Genomic DNA, 26,894 nt, shown 5'->3' with positions numbered 1-26,894 from the left:
CTCCTTTTACATTTTGTCATGTGACTTAGTTGATGGCAGAGTCACAGGATAACCATCATCATCACCATTATCATCACCACTACCATCAACCACCAGCCCATTTAATGCATGTCATCAGGACAGTGACAGTTGCTATCTTTACACTTAAAACAATGTTCTAAAAAGTTCTAGGCAGCATCAGGCTTCTGACTATATTCTTAATGAGTTTAAGAGGGAAAGGAACAAACAGATAAAAGGCTTGGGTTCTTTTTTCCCCCAAAGTCTGTTAAAATCCTAGTCTCCAGCTATCCACCTTCAATTTGCCTAAGACAGCAAAAAAACGGGGCATTGGAAATCAGAATCCCTAATTAGGAAACCTAAGAGGAATATCTTCAGAAATATAGAAGGCAGGGACACAGAAAACGGCTAATGTAGATTTGTTTTGCATTAACTGCACAGACTAATTGACAGTTGCCCCTTGAAATAAACAAAACAGAACTGCCAAACTCTGTATACAGCTCCTGGCACAATCTACAAGCTGGTGCCTTTGCTGCCGCTCAAGGTAAACAAGAAACCACCCTAACAGTGAAATTCAATAGAACCAGGTCATTTTCTATGCTGAAAAGAAACCCAGAGAGACCCACACATGAGCTGTAAAACTTTCTCTGTAGACTGCATACATGCCTTCCTCTCCAAAGAGTTTTCTGCGGCTCTCAGTGTAGTCAGAGTCAGGTTCTATTTCTAAATGACTAGACCAGAGTTAGAACAAACATCTAACTAGTTGTGCATGACAGACAGGAAGGAACACACCAGAGCAGTTTCCCCAACCAGACAGCAAGCCGTCTTACTCAGTAGGAAAAGCTCATCAGAACAATGAACAGAAGGGCCAGTCTACCAAAGTCTTATCTTACTGTAAGAATTTTCTTTCTGAAAGGCTCAGAGTGCTTTATTTGCATGGATTGACTCATTTTTAAGGATTCTCATTCTGGAAAAAAAGGCCTCCATTCTGTCATATTAAAGATGATAAAACCATGGCAGGGAGAGGTTAAGTATGCTGCCTGTGGTCATAAAGAACCCTTGGTGTTTAGGATAAGATGTCAGCTCATTCTGATTTAGAGTACATGTTTTTTTTCTGTCACTGCATGCAAAGAGCAGAGGACATCGGCACTGAAAACAGGGAGCAGCCTCAGCCCCAGGGAACCTCTCTGAAGTTTCTGCCAAATCATTTGTTTTCACTTAACCCAGTAGTGCTTATATTTTTAGCATAAGATCCGATCAGAAGAGGCAATACCACCTATCTGGGCACTTTATCTCTATTACTGTCAGTGTGGACAGTTTCAGGATATTTCTCACTGGTGCCCATTGGAGAGTTTTAAAAATAGGACATGGCAGGCTCTCAGGAAACCTAAGAGCCAATATTGTGTTCAAGGTACCCCTGAAGCATTTGTACTGAAGTAGATGTAAAATAGAACACCGACATTTACCAGAGGCTGTTTAGACACCAATGAAGCCACAGAGGTCTAAAAACCACCAGCAAAGACAAGGAGGTAACCTAGAGCACATAATGAACTTTTCTCAATAAAAGATGTCCTGGGCATGAGAAAAACCACCTCCTTCCCATCTCTTCACTATTTTCCTAGTGTCACAGGGACAGGATAGGACCTAAGTGATATGTGATCGCTTCTTTCATTGTGAGCAGAATTATTCCAAGCAGGTAAGAATCGTCGTTCATTCAATCGAGGACACCTACAGCACACTTTTAACACAAGATGCCAAGGACCTGTGCATACACATTGGTAAGCAAAATGGACACAGCCCTTGCCCTCCTAGAGACGATATTCTAGAGGAGGAAGAAAGATAAATAAACAAATACAGGGACTTGCCTGGTGGTCCTGTGGTTAAGCATCTGCCTGCCACTGGAGGGTATACAGGTTCGATCACTGCCCCGAGCAACTAAACTTATGCTCACAACTAATGAGTCTGCACCCTAGATAGAGCCTCTGCTTGGCAACAAAGGGAAGTCACCGCAGGGAGAAGCCCACAGACCACGATAAAGGGCAGCCCCAATCACAGCAACTAGAGATAGCCCTTATGCAGCAATGAAGATCCAGCGCAGCCATAAATAAATGAATAAAATTCTATACGTAAGTAAATACAGATGGACTACAATGTCAGTGTTATTTCTAAGACGAGATGTAAAGCTGGGTAATGAAACTGAGGGTGATAGGGGTCTGTGTACAGGTAAGGTGGCCAGGGAGGACTTCTGTACAGAGGTAGCATTCAACCTGAGATCTAAATAAGAACTGTTCCATTCACTCAAGTTGTTCAGTTCAGGAAAAAGGTGGTCACTGTCTTATTATGTGCCCAGCACTGCACATGAGAAAGTGACATTCGCAAAGCCTCTGCTCCACAGGAAACATGGAGGGCTAGAAAAGAGATAACACCGATACTCTGAGATCAGGAATGGTATTTGCAGTTTCAGATAAGACTCATCCCAGGTATGTCTGTAGTTTTTCTGTATCTTCACAAAATATCAAGAAAATCCAATTCATGTTATAGATAAGGAATACCACCTGCAGTATCAGCAGACAAAGGAAGTTGCAGCCATCAAGCCATCGGCCACTACTTCTGCCCCGGATGGTGACAAACAGGCCTCCTGCCACCAAGCTGTCAGCCTCTGCAGCTACGCACAGCGGCATACCCTGAGGGGCCTCAGGACTGAGAAAAGCAGGACACTGGCCCGAGTTAGCTTAGGCCCACTTGAGATGAATGATTTCAATGAGCCCAACATCTTCCATAAAACAGTGCTAAATTCATTAACTTGGGCTACCTGGTTTTCTTTCACTAATAGTCATCTTTTGATGCTCTGACCCACTGAACTTTGTTGCAGAAACTCCTATTCATCCTGGCTGCTCCCTGACATCTTCAGAGCAGTCCCTCAGAGTGATCTGCCAGGCTGCTTTCCAGGCTTAAGACTGCCAAATAAAACATAATTTTCAATTTTAGGTTGTGCCTTTTTTTTTTTCAGTTGTGACTAAAGAATTGCAAATGCAACCAGTTAATTTAACAGCTTAACTGTTAAATCTTAGGATGGCCCTCCCTCCATTCAGAGATAGCAGGAGACCATTTCGTCCAAAGTGAAAACAAACTTAAGAAGCCCAGAGGCATCAGCACTGCTGCCTGGGGTGCCAGCGGTCCCAGGTGGAAAAGCACTGCCCTGTTCCAGGAAGGGTCCTTAAACTAATCTGACACCTAGTTTTCAGGAATCTCTCTTCCACGTCTGTCAGTATTTTCCACCTGCATTAGGAGAAAATCATAAAATAGTAACATACTCATCGTAGATATTTAGCCGTCAACGAGGGGTTCCTTCACTCTGCGGGGAGGGGCTTCCAACATCCTCCTCTTGAATCAAACATTAAGGCTAAGACAGAGTCTAGTCGGACTTCCTCGGTGGCTCAGACGGTAAAGCTTCTGCCTACAATACGGGAAACCCAGGTTCGATTCCTGAGTCGGGAAGATCCCCTGGAGAAGGAAATGGTAACCCACTCTAGTACGCTTGCCTGGAAAAGCCCATAGACGGAGGGTCCTGGTAGGCTACAGTCCACGGGGTCGCAAAGAGTCGGACACGACTCAGTCTAGTCACGTGTCTCACTATGTCAGACAAGGGAGATAAGAAACACAGTTCCCGTAGAAACATAAACTTTAGTTTAAGAAAATCTGAAAAGGCAGTCATTTGGAGCCTTGTCCTAAAAATCAGGAGATGGCAACTCTATTTACACTTTTAAAACAATCTGTTGTGTGACCCTGCTGCTGCTAAGTCACTTCAGTCGTGTCCAACTCTGTGCGACCCCACAGACGGCAGCCCACCAGGCTCCCCCGTCCCTGGGATTCTCCAGGCAAGAACACTGGAGTGGGTTGCCATTTCCTTCTCCAATGCGTGAAAGTGAAAAGTGAGAGTGGAATCGCTCAGTTGTGTCCGACTCTTCGTGACCCCATGGACTGCAGCCCACCAGGCTCCTCCATCCCTGAGATTTTCCAGACGAGAAGTTATATAACCTCATTGAAGCTCACTTTTCTCATCACTGCAGTCATGATACACAGCTTTCAAATATCTCTGTGGAGTCTAGTTCAGCCTGAGCAGCTCTGCTTTTATCTGTTTTGACTGCATGTCTGAGTAAGATTCCACTGGAAACACAGGAGTCCTGCTGAAATGAAACAAGGTGATAATCACTGGGAGAGAGGGCCACTGAAGCCTCTTCCTGCTCCACCATACAGAGATGCCTAACATTGCCCAGGCTTGAGGGACATGGAGAGCGGGGGCAGGGAATGCTGTGAAAAACAAACTTACCCTGCCTTACAAAGCCACGTGCTACCTTCTCCCTTTCAAAACTAAAAGGTACTATGGGGACTTCTCTGGTGGTCCACTGGTTAAGAGTTCACTTTCCAATGCAAGGAATGCTGGTTCAACCCCTGTTTGGGCAGCTAAGATCCCACATGCCTTGCAGTCAAAAAATAAAGACATAAAACAGAAGCAATAATGAAACAAATTCAACAAAAGACTTAAAGATACTCTACATCAGAAAATCTTAAACGATAAAAGGCACTACCACGATGATGATGATAATTATTATACCAAAACTTAAGTTTGGCTACGGAGCTTAATAAGTTTTGGAGTGATTTTCCCACAGGATTCTTTTGTCTCAAAAAAAATTAAACAGTGCACTTTCTTTAATCCCCTAAAGGTTCCCCTTCTTTCAGGGGTATGAGGAGAAGAGGCAAAATCAATTATATCTTTCCTAAGTTGCTACTTTATCCAACACATATATACTGAATGTTTACAACATACTAGACACTAGTTGTTCTTTGGAGTTAACTAGGTTTTCTATAAAGCACAATTGGAGATATAAATCCTCAGTGAAATGTAAATCCAAGACCTAAACAAATGGAGGGTTATCCCTGCTCATGGACAGGAATACTCACTGTTCTTAAAATGTCAATTCTCCCCAATTTTATTTCCTGATTCAACAAAATCCCAGTCTTGGCAACATATCTTTGTAGATATTGACATGCTGAATCTTAAATTTCTATGGAAAGGCAAAGGCACTCAAAACAATACTGAAAAGAACAAAGCTGGACACACCCGACCCAGTTTCAAGACTTAGTGTAAAATGACAATTATCAAGAGAATGCAGTATTGGTGAAAGAACAGAGATACAGCCCAATGGAACATAAAAGAAAACCAAGAAATAGAATCACACAATATAGTCAACTGGTTTTTCACAAACTATAAAGGCAATTCAATGGAGAAAAGAGTTTCTTCAACAAATGGTGCTCTAGCAGCTGGATAGTCTATACGGGGAAAGAAAAAGATGAAGAAGAAAACAACAAAGAAAAGAACCTACCTAAACACATAAATCACACTTTGTATAAAAATTAATTCAAAGTGGACTGTAGATCTATATAAAAATGTAAAATTATACCTTTTAGAGAAGAAAACATAAAAGAAAATATACTGAACCTTGGGTTTTGTGAACTAGTTTTGATTTTAGATATGATATTAAATAAATGCATGACTGTAGAAGAAAAACTCAATAAATCAGACTTTGCTACAGTTAAGAACTCTCTAAACATGGTGCTAAAAGGAAAAAGACAAGCCACAGACTGGGAAAAACTGCTTTCAACTTGCATATCCAGTAAAAACAAACCACCCTTGTATTCAGAAAACATATGTTTAAATTCTCAAAATTCCACAAAATATCAAAACCCCCAACTTATAAATAGGTAAAAGATATGAGCATACACAACCCCAAAGAAGATATATGCATGTCTAATACGATAAGCAGATGTCAAAAAAAGATTCTCAAAAATGTTTTAGGAAAACATAAAACCATAATAAGACATCAGTTTCTAGCTATTAGAAAGCTAAGAATTAAAACAACAACAAAAGCTAACAATACCAAGGAGTAATACCAATAGACTTCTCTAGGTCTAGAGACTGGATTTGCCAGGAATGCAAAATGGTATATAGCTTGTTTGGAGAAGAGTGTGGCAGTTTCTGTTTGTTTATAAATAAAGTTCATCTATACTTACCATAAGACCTACCATTTCCAATGATATATATTTGTCCAGGAAAAAAGCACTTAGGTCCATCCAAACACCTGCATGAGAATTTTTAAAGCATTTCCAATCACAGTTGTCCAAACTGGTACATAATTCAAATATCTTTCAATGACTGAATAAACAAACTGCAGTACATCCATACAGTGGGATGCAACTTGGAAATAAGGAGGAATAGACTGCTACTGGCACATATCACAATACGGACGAAACACAAGGGCATTATGGTAAGTGAAATAAATCACATTTAAAAGGCTACCTACTCTATTAACTAAACAGGAAATTCTGGAAAACAAAACGATAGAGATCAGTGGATACCACAGATAAAGAGTGGAGGGAGTGATTCACAACAAAGCGGTCACAGGAGGGAGACCTCTGGGGATAACAGAAGTGCTTGGCATCTTGAATGGGACGGTGATTATATGACTCTGGGCATTTACCAAGAGGCCTGAACTATACATTAACTAAATTACAAATATATTTTAAGAAACTTAAATACATGCGTTTTTGTGGCAAAAATAGATATTTTTTTCTCACTCTATTTCTATTTACCTACTTATCTAAATGTTTGGTTACATTCTAAACTGTTGCAAGTGAATATGAGTTTTAATTGGTGGCTGCACTGGAGCATTCAAAAGTTGTATACGCTTCTATTTAATACAAGAAATATTTCTGCTTTTCCTTTATTTTTCTGTTAAATAACACATTGCATCCATGCACTGTCAGCCACGTAAAGGGAAAGACCAAACACTGGCAGAAGGCAGTAACACTGGGGCTAACTGTCCTGATTTGACTTGCCGTGTAACTGTAGTTTAACACAGCGTAACAAGACCACACACAAACATACACAAAAATGTTAGTTTTGTAATGGACTTTTATATCCTGCCCTTTTTCACCTGATGAGTTAAGACTATCATTCTCAAAATAAGGATGTGCACTCCGAAATAGTCATTTATACATTATATATTTTTAAAAATTTTTGAGAACACAAGTAATTACAAGGAAGGCAAGAGAACAAAATAGCTCTTTAATGTTTAAAATCTGAGTGAACTAGAAAAAGAGAAACACTGAAAACAAATCATTATATCTGAACATGTTTGAAACAGATCTTGTTGGTTTCTTTCCAAATAACAAGTTTTCTAAATACTTTCATTAAAAGTTTTTGTCAAAAATGATATGAACGATCACAAACTTTCCTAGGTAAACAGGTGATACCAAATGATCTAAAAGTAGAGGAATAATTACAGTTTAGTCTTCCATTTTAAAAACGTGTATTTCTATCATGTGGTCTAGGGGTTCTTCTCAGAAAGTGATCAAATTCAGCGTAATGGTTTGCATGTACATGCTGTGTCTGTCTGAAAGTGTATCACTGGACAATCAAAAATAGTTATGCCCCAAAATATTACTAGGAAATATTTTTACTTATATATATGTGTGTATATATACACACATACTTAGGAAGGCTATCTTATTTCTCCTTGCTATTCATTGGAACTCTGCATTCAGATGAATATATCTTTCTTTTCTCCTTTGCCTTTAGCTTCTCTTCTTTTCTCAGCTGTTTGTAAGGCCTCCTCAGACAACCATTTTGCCTTTTCGCACTTCTCTTTCTTACAGATGGTCTTGATTCCTGTCTCCTGTACAATGTCATGAACCTCCATCCATACTTCTTCAGGCACTCTATCAGATCTAATCCCTGGACTCTATTTGCCACTTCCACTGTATAATCGTAAGGGATTTGATTTAGGTTATACCTGAATGGTCTAGTGGCTTTCCATACTTTCTTCAATTTAAGTCTGAATTTTGCAATAACAAGTTCATGATCTGAGCCACAGTCAGTTCCTAGTCTTGTTTTTGTTAACTGTATAGAGCTTCTCCATCTTTGGCTGCAAAGAATACAACCAATCTGATTTCAGTATTGACTGTCTATGTCCATGTGTAGAGTTGTCTCTTGTGTTGCTGGAAGAGGATGTTAGTTATGCAAAACTCTGTTAGCTGTTGCCCTGCTTCATTTTGTACTCCAAGGCCAAACTTGCCTGTTACTTCAATGCAAAGAAATAGAAGAAAACAATAGAATGGGAAAAACTAAAGATCTCTTGAAGAAAATTAGAGAAACCAAGGGAACATTTCACGCTAAGATGGGCAAAATAAAGGACAGAAACACTATGGACCTAACAGAAGCAGAAGGTATTAAGAAAAGGTGGCAATAATGCAAGAACTACATGAAAAAGATCTTCATGACCCAGATAACCACAGTGGTGTGATCACTCACCTAGAGCCAGACGTCCTGTGAAGTCAAGTGGGCCTTAGGAAGCATCATTATGAACAAAGTTAGTGTAGGTGATGGAATGCCAGTTGAGCTCTTTCAAATACTAAAAGATGATGCTGTGAAAGTGCTCCACTCAATATGCCAGCAAATTTGAAAAACTCTAGCTGGATCATAGAAAAATCAAGAGAGTTCCAGAAAAACATCTACTTCTGCTTCAATGACTATGCCAAAACCTTTGACTGCATGGATCACAACAAACTGTGGAGAATTCTTCAAGAGATGGGAATACCAGATCACCTTATCTGCCTCCTAAGAAATCTGTTTGCAGATCAAGAAGCAACAGTTAGAACTGGACATGGAACAACAGACTGGTTCCAAATTGGGAAAGGAGTCTGTCAAGGCTGTATATTGTTACCCTGTTTATTTAACTTATGTGCAGAGCGCATCATGCGAAATGCTGGGCTGGATGAAGCACAAGCTGGAATCAAGATTGCCGGGAGAAATATCAATAACCTCCGATATGCAGATAACACCATCCTTATGGCAGAAAACGAAGAACTAAAGAGCCTCTTGATGAAAGTGAAAGAGGAGAGTGAAAAAGCTGGCTTAAAACTCAATATTCAAAAATCTAAGATCATGGCGTCCAGTCCCATCACTTTATCGCAAATAGATGTGGCAATGATGGAAATAGTCACAGACTTTCTTTCTTTTCTTAGACTCCAAAATCACTGCAGATGGTGACTGCAGCCATGAAATTAAAAGATACTTGCTCCATGGAGGAAAAGCTATGACCAACCCAGACAGCATATTAAAAAGCAGAGACATTACTTTGTCAACAAAGGTCCATTTAGTCAAAGCTATGGTAGTCAGGTATGTCATGTATGGATATGAGAGTTGGACCATAAAGAAAGCTGAACACAGAAAAATTGATGCTTTTGAACTGCGGTGTTGGAGAAGACTCTAGAGAGTCCCTTGGACTGCAAGGAGATCCAACCAGTCCATTCTAAAGGAAATCAGTCCTGAATATTCATGGAAGGACTGATGCTGAAGCTGAAGATCCAATCTTTGGCCACCTGATGCAAAGAACTGACTCTTTGGAAAAGACCCTGACGCTGTGAAAGATTGAAGGCAGGAGAAGAAGGGGACAACAGAGGATGAGATGGCTGGATGTCATCACTGACGTGATGGACATGAGTTTGAGCAAGCTCCAGGAGTTGGTGATGGACAGCGAAGCCTGGTGTGCTGCAGTCCATGGGGTTGCAAAGAATCAGACACGACTGAGTGACTGAACTGAACTGAGCATCCTCACGGCAACTGGCCTGCGGTGGGACTTTGCTCACGTGTTTTCCTTACTCTTCTGTTTCCTAAATCTAGAAGGTCATCTCCAGTCCTATCAAAGTCTTCACAAAGCCCTTCAAGGAAACTGAAGAACTTCCCGTTCCTTTCTCTCTTCCCTCTGTGCAAAGTGCACTTCTGAACATTGAGGCAGGAGTGCCCTCTACTCTGTAAACTTTTCTGTGCCAAGTGACTCCTCTAGTCTTTCAGGACCAGCTCAAAGGACAGATAAAGCACAGTCTTAGAAAATAAGGGTAACTAAGCTTTATCACTGTAAAGATATCCTTGAAAATATGTATTTCCCATGAATTCTTAAGAATGTGTATCATTTATCAATATCCCATTACGCAATGTAAAAATAATTAATGTTTACCAACTATTGTCATCTTTTGTATAGCATTCAACTTACATTCAGAGAAGGAAATGGTAACCCACTCCAGTACACTTGCCTGGAAAATCCCATGGATGAGAGAGCCTGGTGGGCTGCCGTCTATGGGGTCGCACAGAGTCAGACACGACTGAAGCGACTTAGCAGCAGCAGCAGCAACTTACATTGTAAAAGGTTCAGTGTTTTTTTTTTTTTTAATTATTATTATTATTACAGTTGATTTACAATGTTATGTTTGTTTCAGGTGTATAGCACAGTGATTTCAGCTAATATATATGTGTGTGTATATATACATATTTTTTCCATTATAGATTATTACAAGACACTGAATATAGGTCCCTGTGCTATACAGTAGGTCCTTGTTGTTTATCTGTTTTACATAGCGTTAATATCTGTTAATTCCAAACACCTAATTTATCCTTCCCCGTCCTTTCCCCTTTGGTTACCGTGTTTGTTTTTTTTTTACGTCTGTGAATCTCTTTCCATTTTGTGAATAAATGCACTTGTATCATTGATTTATTTTTTAAAATTATACTTACAGGTGATTTTGTATGATAGTGTCTGTCTGGCTTACTTCACTTAGCGTGATGATCTGTTTTTAAAGAAGTAAAAGGTATTAATAATTATAATCTGGAGGACCAAGCTGTTATCTCTAGTCCTATCAGAGGCACTATTTTCTAACAAAGGTAAAATCCAATAAAATGGAAGGAGAGATAAAACCTCCTGAATCAACTTGTACTCCATAATTAAATTAAATGAATACTATATTAATAAATATAGAGTGCTCAGAAACATTTAATTTCACATTTATCTTTTCAGTCTACTTAAATCTGCAAACCTAGAATACAACTAAAACTCTGAGTTACGTATGTCAGAATTCTAAATTCAGCAAATTTTATTCACACAGATATTATTTTTATATACTCCAGTTCAGCACACCAAAAGGAAAGATATAGTCACATGTAATAACATTTTCCTACAGGAAAGAAGTGCTAAAAGCTGGTCAGAGCTGTAACTAGAAATGAAGTTGAAAATTAGAAAATGATTCAACTGTGATAATATGATTTCAGAACCTGTAAAAAAAAAAAAGTTGTAAACAGAGAATGTCAACTTCTGGAAACAGTTTAACATTAGGGGAACCTTCACTACCAAAGAAACATGCATCTTTATGGAAATAACACATTTAGGGAAATATTTTTAAAACTCCTTGCACATCTAACATTGGTTATTTCCAATTAGCATAAAATATATACTGCTATTGCCAGGTCAGCTTTCTATGTAATATTTTTCCGGATTTTTTTTTTTTGATGTGGACAATTTTCAAAGTGTTTATTGAATTTGTCAGAATATTTCTCCTGTTTTATGTTTTGGCTTGTTGGCCACGAGGCATGTGGGATCTTAGCCCCTGACCAGGGATGGAACCTGCACTCCCTGCGTTGGAAGTCAAAGCCTTAACCAGTGGACCACCAGGGAAGTCCCTGTAGGCAACTTAAAGTCCATGGATCAAACCATACAGTCAGCATGAATCCAGAAGCACTGCTGAGATCTGGTCCATTGGACTGCTGAAATTTCACAACAACGCAACATATAGATTAGAGTATAGGGCTCATTTTATTGGGAACCAATGTACACTTATCATATACTGCCTGATTTCTAATACACATACCACCCCTCTCTCCCATCTTTGACTTCTAATGACTCCTCTTTTCAACATCATCTGGGTGAGAGCAGCTACCATCACTTGGCTTGGAATTGCTACCAGGATTGAAAATGAGATTCCATGTAGGAAGTCTCTGAACTCTTGACAGCTCACTGATCACATACTGGTTTCAAAAATGTTTCTGGTTGCATGAGTGCTTTATTTTAAAAGTATTTATAACAATAGTAAAGCAGCTACAATAATTCTCATTTTGTAGGTAAGAATATAAGGCACAAGAGCCTAACATATAAAGTCCCTTTAGCCACTATTAGTATAGACCAGCATGGATCAATTTTAAAAGTGTCTAAAGGTCATCTGGGAAAGCATGTTAAAATGCAGATTCTACTTTTAACAAGGATATGTATATGTGCACATATATAAGTACATGTATAACTGATTCACTTTGCTGTACACCCAAAACTAACACCACTGTAAATCACCTATATGCTAATACAAATTTTTTGGGTGCAGATTCTAATTTGATACAGCTCTGGGGTAGGGCCTAAGAATCTGCATTTCTTTTTTTTTTTTAATTTTTATTTTTACTTTATTTTGCTTTACAATACTGTATTGGTTTTGCCATACACTGACATGAATCAGCCATGGTGTACATGAGTTCCCAATCCTGAACCCCCCCTCCCACCTCCCAACCCATATCATCTCTCTGGATCATCCCCATGCACCAGCCCCAAGCATCTTGTATCCTGTATCAAACATAGACTGGCAATTCATTTCTTACATGATAGCATACATGTTTCAATGCCATTCTCCCAAATCATCCGACCCTCTCCCTCTCCCACAGAGTTCAAAAGTCCATTCTATACATCTGTGTCTCTTTGCTGTCTCGCATACAGGGTTATCATTACCATCTTTCTAAATTCCATATATATGTGTTAGTATACTGTATTGGTGTTTTTCTTTCTGGCTTACTTCACTCTGTATAATAGGCTCCAGTTTCATCCACCTCATTAGAACTGATTCAAATGTATTCTTTTTAATGGCTGAGTAATACTCCATTGTGTATATGTACCACAGCTTTCTTATTCATTCATCTGCTGATGGGCATCTAGGTTGTTTCAATGTCCTGGCTATTATAAACAGTGCTGCGATGAACATTGGGGTACATGTGTCTCTTTCAATTCTGGTTTCCTCGGTGCGTATTGCTGGGTCATAAGGCAGTTCTATTTGCAATTTTTTAAGGAATCTCCACACTGTTCTCCATAGTGGCTGTACTAGTTTGCACTCCCACCAACAGTGTAAGAGGGATCCCTTTTCTCCACATCCTATCCAGCATTTATTGCTTGTAGACTTTTGGATTGCAGCCATTCTGACTAGTGTGAAATGGTACCTCATTATGGTCTTGATTTGCATTTCTCTGATAATGAGTGATATTGAGCATCTTTTCATGTGTTTGTTAGCCATCCGTATGTCTTTTTTTGGAGAAATGTCTATTTAGTTCTTTGGCCCATTTCTTGATTGGGTCGTTTATTTTTCTGGACTTGAGCTGCATAAGTTGCTTGTATATTTTTGAGATTAGTTGTTTGTCAGTTGCTTCATTTGCTATTATTTTCTCCCATTCAGAAGGCTGTCTTTTCACCTTGCTTATAGTTTCCTTTGTTGTGCAGAAGCTTTTAATTTTAATTAGATCCCATTTATTTTTGCTTTTATTTCCAGTATTCTGGGAGGTGGATCATAGAGGATCCTGCTGTGATTTATGTCGGAGAGTGTTTTGCCTATGTTCTCCTCTAGGAGTTTCTGATCTTACGTTTAGATCTTTAATCCATTTTGAGTTTATTTTTGTGTACGGTGTTAGAAAGTGATCTAGTTTCATTCTTTTACAAGTGGTTGACAAGTTTTCCCAGCACCACTTGTGAAAGAGATTGTCTTTAATCCATTGTATATCCTTGCCTCCTTTGTCGAAGATAAGGTGTCCATAGGTGTGTGGATTTATCTCTGGGCTTTCTAGACTCTACTAGGTGATCACATCTGCTCTTCCCTGGTCATAATGCGAGGAGTAAAAGTATAGACACTCTGTAACCCCAGTTTTCTCCCAAATCCAAGCACCAGAACCCTGCTCCCTTTATGTTGTTGCCCATTCACTAAGTCATGTCCGCTAAGTCAACCCCATGAACTACAGCACGCCAGGCTTCCCTATTCTTCAGTATCTCCTGAAGTTTGCTCAAACTCATGTCCGTTGAGTCAGTGATGCCATCCAACCATCTCAGCCTCTGTCTCCCCCTTCTCCTCCTGTGCCCTTTATAACTAGCATCTATTTCTCCTCTTCCTTCTCAAACCCACTGCTGGGCATCAGGATGGTAGTGACCCTCACATATGGGTCTCAAATTTGATCACCTCTCCCAGCCTCTTCTCAAACCATGAAGAGGCCTAGACCTCTAGAAATTTCTAACCATGCCAGGCAAACCCTCTCTTCCACCACATCTCCACAAACCCTTGCGTTTTCTAATAGACCTTCCAGACGTTACCATTTACTGGAATGTCTTTCTGTTTTCAGTATGAGGCTTCGCGTCCTCCCCAGGCTGTCTCAGGCCCTAGGGAGCCACGCCTGGAGAGGGAACACCATCTGTAGGACCTCAGCCTAGCAGCACAAGGGCAGGCGGCGCATGTCCACACCCACAAGCCATCTCCACGCAGCAGACCGGAGAGCTGGCAGGAGCGAAGACTCGGTGGGGGGATATGGAGAAGAGATAGAGGAGGGACCAGAGGGGAAGGTGGTCCAGGAACAGGGCACCCTGCCCCACCGGGAGTGACTATGTGGATTTAGCTTGGTCTAATCATACTTTGTCTACATGATGTGAAGAACTGACTCACTGGAAAAGACCCCGATACTGGGGAAGCTTGAAGGCAGGAGGAGGAGAAGGGGACGACAGAGGATGAAATAACTGTATGGCATCACTGACTTGATGACATGAGTTTGAGCAATCTCTGGAAGTTATGATGAACAGGGAAGCCTGGTGTGCTGCAGTCCATGGGGTTGCAAAGAGCTGGACAGGACTGACCGACTGAACTGAACTGAGTCATTCTGGGGATGGTTGAAGAAGACGGTGATGACTATCCTCCACATCAGCAGCAGAATGTTCTTACTGTAGCTGAATTCCAGACACTGAAGTATTTACTCTTTCCTGTGCTTCCAGTACCTCTCAAGGCCGTTTCCAGTGATTGTCATGTTTTCACTGACAGCAGATGCGACATGCAGTCCTCGGAATGGCGAGAACAATAAAGCTCCAGGCTGGATCCAGAAGCACCCCTCCTCCACCCGCCTTGACTGCCCAGAATACCCAGCAACCCAAACCCGTTAACTCACAGCATCTCTGCTGAGAAGGTGGCCTGAATGCAGCTTATATAAACGTGACATGGTGACAAGAGCTGGCTGACCAAGGAGTTTTGGCAACAGGGGAGAGCGTTACAAATGACTTATGCTTTCACATCTGTGATTTACACAGTGGAATGTGATGACCTGGCCTGATTAATAAATACAGGTGACAGGGAGCAGAAACAGCGAACACTTAACAAACGTTAACTCGTGTATTCCTGCCGCTGAGGACCGGCTAATGTCTGTCTTGCAATGACTTAGCAGATCTGACGATGACGCTGGGAGAAAAGAACAGGTTTATGAGGCAAAATAAATGCTCACGAGGGTGTGGCTTCCCAAGATTGGGGTGACACTAGAAATGAGCATTGGATCCTTAAAATCCAAGAGGGCTACCACACTCATGCAGAATTCCTAAGTGAACAAAGAAGAGGATGGAATCATTTGAGGGCCATCCAACTCCCCCCAGTGCCTTAACAGTTACAGTTCTCAACCTCTCACTATCCTTTGTGGGCAAAGAAGGGTAATAAAGATGGAAAAGTAAGTGGTAGGAAGGAAGGAAGGATAATCACGCAGGCTTCTGATGGAGAATCCTAATGCCTCCTGCACCTGGAGGGTTGAAGATGAAAGCCATTACGACAAACGCACTGGCCAGGTGGGTAGGCGGCCCAAGCAAACCAATCTCCTAGGGTTTCATAAGAACAGCGAGTTTGCATAAATTTCAAATTCCAACCTAGAAGGATAGGAGATACTGAGAGACACATCCCATTTTCTGTAAGCCTCTCAACATGGCATTATCAGACCACATTCCTTGCAGATTAGACTTTAACATTCAGAGATGTGGAGCCTTTAGGTGACCTACCTGGAAGGAGAATAATGGGGCAGAAATGCAATCATACAAAGACAGATAAGAGTGCCAAGGTATGCAACTGAGCAAAGGCTGTCCAAGTCAAATCCATAATTTACGAGGCAAAATTAAGATCAGTATTTCTTGTATTTCACTAAGAGGACAGTCTAACAGTTGAAAGTAAGCATAAAGAATGGCAGTATCTGCACAGGACAATGCCAACTTTGCCGGTTTCTTTCAAAAGCTTCCAAAAGCGTCTGGCTATCTATTTTCATTCAAGGCATTCATTCTAGAAGGCTCATAAATATCAGACATGCTTTCTCTTTAATTTCTTCTAGAATATGAACACTCAGGTGATGATCTCAGATTGCACAGGGATTTTGTAAGATTCCCTTCTGGTCCAAGATCCACTGTACCGTAACTACCGACAAAATGTAACTTTTACCTTTGATTATGTTTTAACTTGGCTTGATGTCTATTTTGCCTTACATCTGTAACTGTAAAATGTGGTTGGTTTCTAACCATCTAATAGCTTTTAAGTTACAAGTGGTTGTCCAGGCTTCTACAAGTGCCACAGCCTCCTCCAACTATTACTTGGAGCTCCTGGATCAGAGACCCTCAATGTGAGAGTTAGGAGACTTATGTTGCCTCAACAATTTAGGGATGACACCCTTCAACAACAGGAAGTAATTATGGAATGAAAACGATACCCCTTTTGCCTTGGTAATGTAATTCTCCTAAAAGAAAAGGGGGAAATGAGAGTCAATTTCTAGGTAGGTTGATAAGAAGTCTGGGGTACCTGATTAGGAGAGAGGGGTCCCGGGCTCTCAAAGAGGAGATAGGGGTCTGGCATTCTCAAGGAGAAGAAAAGAACAAACTTTTTTTCCCTACATTCCTTAGTCTTAGTCACATAAAATGGTTTTTTCTTTAAGTCCAGAGCTGATGATTACACAACAGAACAACTCAGCTTAAACTCTTTACTAAGGATTATATAACAACAGTGTATTCTGCTTGAGAACAGTTTCTCCTCCTTGAAAACCTTCTGAGTAATCCTGTTATTTTTTAGACTAACAGGCTGGTTTTGGAAAAGGCAGAGGAACCAGAGATCAAATTGCCAACATCCACTGGATCATCAAAAAAGCGAGAGAGTTCCAGAAAAACATCTATTTCTGCTTTATTGAGTATGCCAAAGCCTTTGACTGTGTGCATCACAAGAAACTGGAAAATTCTTCAAGAGATGGGAATACCAGACCACCTGACCTGCCTCTTGAGAAACCTATTGGAGGTCAGGAAGCAACAGGTAGAACTGGACATGGAACAACAGACTGGTTCCAAATAGGAAAGGAGTACGTCAAGGCTGTATATTGTCACCCTGCTTATTTAACTTATATGCAGAGTACATCATGAGAAACGCTGGGCTGGAAGAAGCACAAGCTGGAATCAGTAACCTCAGATATGCGGATGACACCACCCTTATGGCAGAAAGTGAAGAGGAACTCAAAAGCCTCTTGATGAAAGTGAAAGAGGAGAGTGAAAAAGTTGGCTTAAAGCTCAACATTCAGAAAACGAAGATCATGGCATCTGGTCCCATCACTTCATGGCAAATAGATGGGGAAACAGTGGAAACAGTGTCAGAATTTATTTTTGGGGGGCTCCAAAAATCACTGCAGATGGTGACTGCAGCCATGAAATCAAAAGATGCTTACTCCTTGGAAGGAACGTTATGACCAACCTAGATAGCATATTAAAAAGCTGAGACATTACTTTGCCAACAAAGGTCCGTCTAGTTCAAGGCTATGGTTTTTCCAGTAGTCATGTATGGATGTGAGAGTTGGACTGTGAAGAAAGCTGAGCACCAAAGAATTGATGCTTTTGAACTGTGGTGTTGGAGAAGACTCTTTGAGAGTCCCTTGGACTGCAAGGAGATCCAACCAGTCCATTCTGAAGGAGATCAGCCCTGGCATTTCTTTGGAAGGAATAGTGCTGAAGCTGAAACTCCAATACTTTGGCCACCTCATGCGAAGAGTTGACTCATTGGAAAAGACTCTGATGCTGGGAGGAATTGGGGTGCAGGAGGAGAAGGGGAAGGACAGAGGATGAGATGGCTGGATGGCATCACTGACTCGATGGACGTGAGTCTGAGTGAACTCCGGGAGTTGGTGATAGACAGGGAGGCCTGGCGTGCTGTGATTCATGGGGTCGCAAAGAGCGGGACACGACTGCGCGACTGAACTGAACTGACTGAATCCTGTTATTTTAAAATGTAAATTGTGGGAGTGGGTCTAGTAGAATCTTTACAGCCTTGAGACATTCTTTTGATTTACTATAATAACCAATTTAAAAAGTATATAGCTCCCTTGCTAAGACTAGCAAGTGGGGCAATCTCTGTCCCCCTTCTGATGTCTATGTCAGAAGCTTTCTATGCCCTCTTTCACTTTAATAAAACTTTGCTACACAAAAGCTCTTGAGTGATCAAGTCTGGTCCCTGGTCCTGAAGCTAAATCTTCTTCTTCGGAGATCACAAATCCGACATGGTTCAGCCTAAGTTAACAGGACCACCTTTCAGGAAGGAAAAGAGAAGAATGAAATTGGAACAAGGAATGCCTCTTTCCCTCTTACAATTTTTTAAAAAGAAAATCTCTGATGGTGGGAAGGCTTTACAAGAGATATGCAAGCAGATATAAGTTTTCCTTCTAATCTCAGAACCATCACATCTACTAATTCTCTCTCTGCCTCTTCCCCCCATGTTTTTAGCAGTGTCTGTGTAATGGTTAAGTGGACCTTGCTCAATTTATTTTCTAATTGAAGTATAGTTGCTTCACTGTGTTAATTTCTGCTGTACAGCAAAGTGATTTAGTTATGATGTGTTATTTATAAAACATTTAGTTTCTACACATTCTTTTTACGTTCTTTTCTATTTTGGTTTGATTTATTTAATATCCTGTGATTCTGCACCTGATATTGTACTCTATAGTAAGATCTTGTTGCTTATCCATTCTCTATATAATAGTTTGAATCTATGTTCTATTTTCAATTATAAGTATTTTATCTTCTTTTATAAGAAGGCATGCTCTTTAGGGCTTCCAAGGTGGCTCAGAGGTAAAGAATCTGCCTGCCAATGCAGGACACACAGGTTCAGTCTCTGGGTCAGGAAGATCTCCTGGAGAAGGAAATGGCAATTCACTCCAGTATCCTTGCCTGGGAAATCCCATGGACAGAAAAGCCTGGAGGGCTACAGTCCATGGGGTCACAGAAGAGTCAGACACAACTTAGCAACTAAACAACATAGCTCTTTTATACGAGCTGGTCTGAGCTAACATCCCAAGGATGATGTAATCCTGGTGTTTATTTCTGGTAATTCTTCTTCTGCTGCTGCTGCTGCTGCTAAGTCGCTTCAGTCGTGTCCGACTCTGTGTGACCCCATAGATGGCAGCCCACCAGGCTCCCCCGTCCCTGGGATTCTCCAGGCAAGAACACTGGAGTGGGTTGCCATGTCCATCTCCAATGCATGAAAGTGAAAAGTGAAAGTGAAGTCGCTCGATCGTGTCCGACTCTTAGCGACCCTATGGACTGCAGCCCACCAGGCTCCTCTGCCCATTGGATTTTCCAGGCAAGAGTACTGGAGTGGGGTGCCAGCGCCTTCTCCCTGGTAATTCTAGGGAGTATTAAGAACGTAAATTGTATTACTGGTGGCAATACAACAGTAGGACTGACTCACCCTGGGGACGCCTAGCGCTAAGGAATACAGATTTCACATCATTTATATACACCCCTTCCACTGCATAAGCATACATGACTCAGGAAGGCAAATAACCCAGAAATAACGGCAACCATGACATCACAGACTCCTAACTTTCTCCATCACTCCTGAAAGTGAACAGGAAGGGGTTGTAAACAACTATTACTGTAGATATGAGTGTGGAGGGAGATGGTGATGGTGATAGAATGCTTACAAAACTGTCCAAATTCATCACTGCCCATAAAAGCTGGTCTAGGACGTTTGCGTTGACTACTCAAATGACACCCGCGTTGATAAAAGTCCAACACATCAAATTCTGTTGCTCTCATGACCCAAAGGAAAACACAATTAGGACACATGAATGTAGGGTTTTGCTTTATGAACCAAAAAAAAAAAAAAAATGAAAACTCCATATCTGGTTAAGCCTATCAGGAAGGAAGAGAAAAGGCCAGTAAAGGAGAAAGAATTCTGTTAACAAAATTTTGCCTTAATTGAGGTTAGTAGAATCCAGGACAATGAACAGCTTGATTGTTAAGCCCAGTGGTAAATATCTGTTGTCTCCATTCAGATACTAGCTGGAATACTTCACCAGAATATGCACATAAGCCCACATTCAAAATGAACATTTTAAAGGTAAATTTATTATAAATGCATTTGGATGTTTAAATTAATTTTCCCAGCGTATTGGCTTTTTTTTTTTTCCCCCTTAAGCAACAAAATCTTAACCAAAAATGGCTTAAACTACAAGGACATTATAATCTTACATTAGAAAGGGAGGGAGCAGTGGCTCCCAACACTAATATAACTGCCCAGTGGTATCATAAAGATCCATCTCTTTCCATCTTTATGCTTGTTCATCATCAGGTTTAATTTTCATGGTCAAAAGAGGGCTGCCACTGCCCCAGGCATCACATGCTTTTAATCACATCCAAAGATAGAAAGAAAGACAGTTGTTCCACACATTGTTGTTTCAATCATAAGAAAAACATGTCTTGGGGTTCCCAAGCTGTCTACACTCAGACCCTACTGTTGGACTTCCCCTCAGGTCTCATTGTGGGATATGCCTTTTCCCTGGTTGCTGAGACTTCAAAAGAAAGCATTGCATCCTTCAGCCCTAGAGCTGAGGATAGCTCCACTGGCAAAGAGGAACCCCTACTGGGAAGGCAATCAACTGTGTCTACACCCAGCTTTGAGGATTAAAATTTAAATCTGTTATATTGAATTAAGATCAATGAAAAGCTTTTATTCTGTAATTAAAGCAATCTCAGTTCCAACTCATATTTTTTCTTATCTTTTAAACAGACACAGATGTTAAATATACTAACTTTTGACATACGTATGCATGTAAATTTGTGATGCCCAGATGTAGGAGTAAGCGTGTAAACAAATTCCCAAAGATAGCAGAAAATACGTGGCTTGAAAATTGATGGGCAAACCCTTCACTTCAGGTTGAATCTGAAACAAAATAGAAGTGCTCACTCTCTAGAGAATAGGGTATCAGAATAGTGGGATGGTAGCAGTCAAGCCAATTGTTAATTTAACCCACAACTTAGTAAGAGCTATTTTGACTATTAAGGCCTTTGGAAAAAAAAAGAAGGTCGTGTTGTCTCTATCGCCACCTAAAGGGCGCAAAATGCCAGAAGGTCTTCACAGAAACCTATTTTGTGCTTGACCACTTTCAAGAGATCAAAACAAATTCATTCTTACAGGGTGAGATGAATTAATTGATATAAAGAGAACTTTTTTTATTATTAAACAGTCCTTGGTTTTTTTTTTAAATGATTGAAATTTGCAGCATGCTCATTTAATTTAAAATCACACAAATCACTAGCAAACCAATATGCTTGAGAGCGTTTGCAGAAGTGAAACATTCCAACACATAACCAAATTAATTCTTTACACATTCAGTAAGATAGCAACTGAAAGAAAAACCGAAGAATGTAATGAAGAGTTTCCCAAATACAACATCAGTGAGGAAAAAAAAAAATAAAGCAAGTAGAATGAAGAAAAAACAGATCAAAACATGCCTGTTTGGAAGCAATGCTATTATGTAATTATGAATTTAGAGACTATTTATGAAAGGTCTACTGGCACTGCCAAATGCTGGCTATATTGCCTGTGAATTTGTAAAACTTCATACCATTGTGGGGGTAAAAGATGTTAAGCAAAGGATCACGTAAATTAGCATAAAATGAGTGATTAGGAGGTGGGCAGTATGAAGGAAAATGGTTGTTATAGAGACAGTGATCCAATTTAAAAGGATGTGGTTGAAAAAGGACCCTCCAGGGGAGAGATCAATTAGCAGAATGGTTATATCTCCAAGGTTACACTTGTTGATGCAGAATAATTATAACTAACACCCTATTTTTACTGTGAAGTGTTCTGATTTGTATGATAAATTATGTGGTTGCCCACATTTAAAAGTAAGTGCCAACAATTAACAGGTGTCAGCCTAACAATGGGCTTCCCTGCTGGCTCTGTGGTAATCCAACTCCCAATGCAGGAGACATGGGTTCAACCCCTGGGTCTGGAGGATACCCTGGAAAAGAAAATGGTAACCAATTCCAGTATTCCTGCCAGGAAAATTCCATGAACAGAGCACCCTGGGGGGTACAATCCACGGAGTCACAGAGTCAGATATGATTTAGGGTCACAGAGTCAGATGTGAACAACAGCCTAGCAACTAGACAAACACTAGCTGTTCTCGGTGTCTGAATGAGCTTGTTCAGAGCCTCAGGATAGAGAAAGCTCAGGGAATTTGGTAAAATCAGAGAGGACCGGTGCAGCTGCAAAATGAGATAAGTTCTAGATGGAGTCAGACGGGTCATATTCCCAGCTAATGTCACATTCCAGACATCAGAGTTCACCTTAAGAACAATGTAAAGTCAAGGAAGATTTTTAAGATATAATGTTCTCCCATTTCAAGAAAACAGTCTCAGGCTGCCTTATAGTGTATGGGTTTAAAAAGTGAAAATGTGAGTCATTTAGTCATGTCTGACTGTAGCCCACCAGACTCCTCTGTCCATGGGATTCTCCAGACCAGAATACTGTAGTGGGTAGCCATTCCCTTCTCCAGGGGATCTTTCTGACCCAGGGATCAAGCCCGGTCTCCTGCACTGCCAGGTGGATTCTTTACCATCTGAGCCACCAGGGAATCTGCTAGTGTATGGATCAGAAGAAGGCAAACATTGAACAGAGAGGCACTCCGGAGGTTACCATGATCATCTCATACAGAGATGAGAATGGCATGAGCTGGAAAGACTGATTCTGAAGCTGAAACTCCAATACTGTTGGCCACCTGATGCAAAGAACTGACTCCTTGGAAAAGACCCTGATGATGGGAAAGATTGAAGGAGGGAGAAGAAGGGAACGACAGAGGATGAGATGGTTGGATGCCATCATCGACTTGACGGAGATGAGTCTTAAAGAAGCTCCAGGAGTTGGTGAGGGACAGGGAAGCCTGGCAGGCTGCAGTCCATGGGGTGGCAGCGAGTTGGACATAACTGAGCGACTGAACGGAACTGAGAACAGTGCAGAGAGAAAACAAAGCTGGGTGGACTCTGGTTATCTTTCTTTCTGTTTTTTAGTCACACTGCACAGCATGTGGGATCTTAGTTCCTTGATCAGGGATCAAACTGGTGGCCCTCTGTAGTGGAAGAGCAGAGTCCTAATCACTGGACCACCAGGAGGCTCTGACTCCAGATATCTTTTAGATGACTGTGTGTTGGGATGAAAGAGCAGGCAAGGAAAGCTTAAGTTTTAGCGAGATTTTAGGTGTCACCTGACATTTTTCAAGAAGTGCCTGTTTTGTATCAGGTGGCAATATCTCTGGGACACGAGAAGAAGTTTGTGCATTCCACAAATAGACTGTATAGAAAAGGGTTCGCCTAGCAGGCCAGATTACTACCCTTTCAAAGGATAGTAATGTTAACACAGCCTTGAATTGGCCTCTGGCCACTTGGATTTCAAGAGGGCTTCCCCATTCCTAGAACTGACACAATGATCCACTGGGACTAGACTGCTGACATAAATAGCATGGTTTATGTGGAACAGCTGCTTTCCTTCTAGGAGTCTGGAATTTTGGTTCATGCCAGGTACAGGGTACCCGCCCTACCAGCCTCAGTGGAAACCCTGTCGCTGAGTCTCCAACAAGCTTCCCTGAGTGGTGACACTCACATGTGCTGTCACAATTTGTTTCTGGAGGGATCATGTGCCTCTGGTGTGACCCCACTGCAAGAAGACTCTTGGACGCTGATGTCTGCAGGCCCCAGACTCCGCCATGCCCCTTTTTGCTTTTCCTATTTCACTCTGTACATCTCACCATAACACATCACAGCCGTGAGTACGACCACGTCTGAGGGCTCTGGGTCCTCTTAGGGACTCCTAAACATAGGGTGGACCCCAGACACAATGATCAAATTGCCAAAACAGAGATTTCGGAACTAAACTACAATAGGGGATCAGAAAACGGAGAAGGGACAACATAAGATAAATACTTCAGAGATACAACTGCATGGGCCACTTCATCTAATGACTATGAAAGCTACATGCTCTCCAAATGGAACGTCACATGGTTCATGTTCTTGGACCTTTCTTTCCCTTCCTCAAGGAGATAAAGTCATCATAAGAAATTACCAGTAACAACATCTTGATACGCAGGGTAAATTTCCCAGTATTCCCGAGCCCTGACCTCTCCACGAAGCCGAAGAATCAAGTTTAAACTCTGCAGCTGTGGGGCACACAGAACGCCTGGGGATGGTGATACAAAGGAGAAGCTGGGACTTGCTGATGTCAGAGGAAAATAATATCAGAGGCTCAGGAAGTGCTTGTGGATTTTCTTCTTTTTCTGACTAAAAGGTCCTTTCTTACTTTGTGAAAATATAGAATTAGCCATCACCTATCTATTCTTGATGGAAGCCCTGAACACAGAGATGTAAAGATTGGGCAGATTTAGGGGATGGTGTGTTGATTATTTATAACCTCTCCAATCATTTGAAATGATTATTTCTCTAGGATTAAATCCCAAAATACATCATTCAGAGAAAATCTTATTTAAAAATGGAATAACAATTCTAGCAACAAAGGCAAAAGCAAATCCAGACTTCAGGATAATTACACTGCAGCCTTGACCCCACCCCACATAGTCTCTCCTCGCTACCTTTCTTTATCCCTTTTTTTTCTTTTAAAGGATGATGAAGATGTTGGTCAAAAGTTGTCTTTTACCCATATCAGATGTGCCAGTACTTTACTGGGCTAAATCCTCTATTTTTTGCCAGCTGTATCTTTAGGGAAGAACTACATTTATTTCATTTTTATCATTAAGTAGCATTATGAACTGTCCACATAGTCAACTTACCAGAGTGCTAGATATTAACAGAAAGCAATAAAAACAGAAATAGTCCCTGTTCTTTAAGATGTTCACATTGGAGCATCACAGCTTTGAATAAAAGGTCTCCCTTCTGATCTGAAGTTCCCGGAACACTCATAAATATTATCCATGTCATTTCCCACTAGTTCTATGAAGAAAGAATAGCCCTTATATTTGGGGGGTTTTGTTTAGTCTATTAATATGAATATCTAAAACATTTTAAAGGGAAAACAAATGAATATTTGTCAGAGAAAGCTGAGGGTGGGCCAAGGTATTTCCACTTCTCTACCTATTCATCTAACAAATGTACCAGAGGAAAGCGCCAGATTTTCACATAGATTCCAGAGATACAAAGGAATATGAAACCCAACTTACATTATTCTTGATCTAGATTGTTCCTTGTGCATTTCTCACTACTAACGTGACCTTATAATTATATTGATAAGATTTTTTGCAATGGGAGAGATAATATCTCTTCATATTCATGTAGGAATTCTTCTGTCCTTTAATGTTCATACCATCTTGATGACACAGAAGCTGGCAATAGTTTGGCTCAGTTTTTTGAAGTATTATCTCATCATACTTTTCACTTTTATCTCTGCTTCAAGCTTTACTGAGGTCTACTTTATAAAACCACAAATTCACCAGTCTCTGTAATTTGTATTTCCTTCTTTAGATAGTAAAAATAAATGCTGATCATAAATTTCAAATTATTCAGATGTATAAAAAGCAGGAAATAAAAGCCTCCAAACAATTTCAGTACTATTCTTAATTTCTAATATATCCTTCCATATTCTTCTCAGCATACATAGAGCTAAATGGTTTTCTGAATATTCTTTCAAATGAACTGTATATACACAAAAGTCACTTGTCATTTCGTGAACAAACTGTGTTAGAGTACAAACTCTGTAACTAGTTCCCAGAAGATGAAACATACACCACAAATCAGATTCCACGGTTTTGTAACTTTCCGTGACAGCGTACGTTCACTTATATTGCACTGCTTTCAGACATTATCTAATGTGTTTCATGAGCATTTAGGTAATTTCCAATTGCTCACCATGTGCGTGTGCTAGTCACTCAGTTGAGTATGTGACCCCATGGACTGCAGCCCACCAGGCTCCTCTGTCCATGGAATTCTCCAGGCAAGAATACTGGAGGGGGTGGCCATTCCCTTCTCCAAGAGATCTTCCTGACTCAGGGATCGAACCCGGATCTCTTGCGTTGCAGGTAGATTCTTTACCATCTGAGTCACCAGGGAAGCCCTTTTACCATGTAAAGAATCATAAAATAGTCTTGAACATAGAATTTCCTTCCGCATAGGGAGAATGAGCCTTGGGACAAACCTCACTGGCTCCATGACTAAGTGGTCAAATGGTTTGCTTAAACCACACTGACATCATTTAATATGTAGGGCTAAGAAGAAGAGGGACAAAAATGAGAAAGAGAGCAAAGAAAGGAGAAGTGGGCAAGAGAAAAGAAGAAGAAAGAGAGGGAGGAGAAAAGGGGGAAAGAGGGAAGGAAAAGAAATTCCTAAAGCAGATATATATTTATTCCTTTAGTCACATGAAAGTTGAAACTGAGATCATTTTGGCTTAAGTTCTAAAGTGGCTTATTCCAATCTAGTGCAAAACTTCTATATAACTACAAGTTATAACTCAGGTTCTTCTTCCTTCTCTTTACATCAGAGCCAAAATAGCCATGAGGCGGTTTCAGGCTTAATGAGAATAGCATCCATGGCTGAAAGACCCTAAGATAATGAAAGGGGGCAGAAAAGAGTCACCCCTGAATCAAGGTGCTCTTCATTTTCAGTGACTGAAGTCAG

The 26,894-nt window shown here is 40.7% G+C and overlaps 1 protein-coding gene across 7 annotated transcripts in view; it reads right to left on the bottom strand.

The window, feature by feature from the left end:
* UNC5D (unc-5 netrin receptor D) overlaps positions 1–26,894 on the bottom strand; it is a 638,805-nt gene that overhangs the window by 437,825 nt on the left and 174,086 nt on the right. The gene's annotated exons all lie outside the window — the stretch shown is intronic.

The sequence above is a fragment of the Ovis aries genome, chromosome 26, assembly GCF_016772045.2.
Source record: "Ovis aries strain OAR_USU_Benz2616 breed Rambouillet chromosome 26, ARS-UI_Ramb_v3.0, whole genome shotgun sequence".
NCBI lineage: Eukaryota > Metazoa > Chordata > Mammalia > Artiodactyla > Bovidae > Ovis > Ovis aries.
Note: the sequence above shows the minus strand (reverse complement) of the source record. Positions and strands in the feature narration are given on the sequence as shown.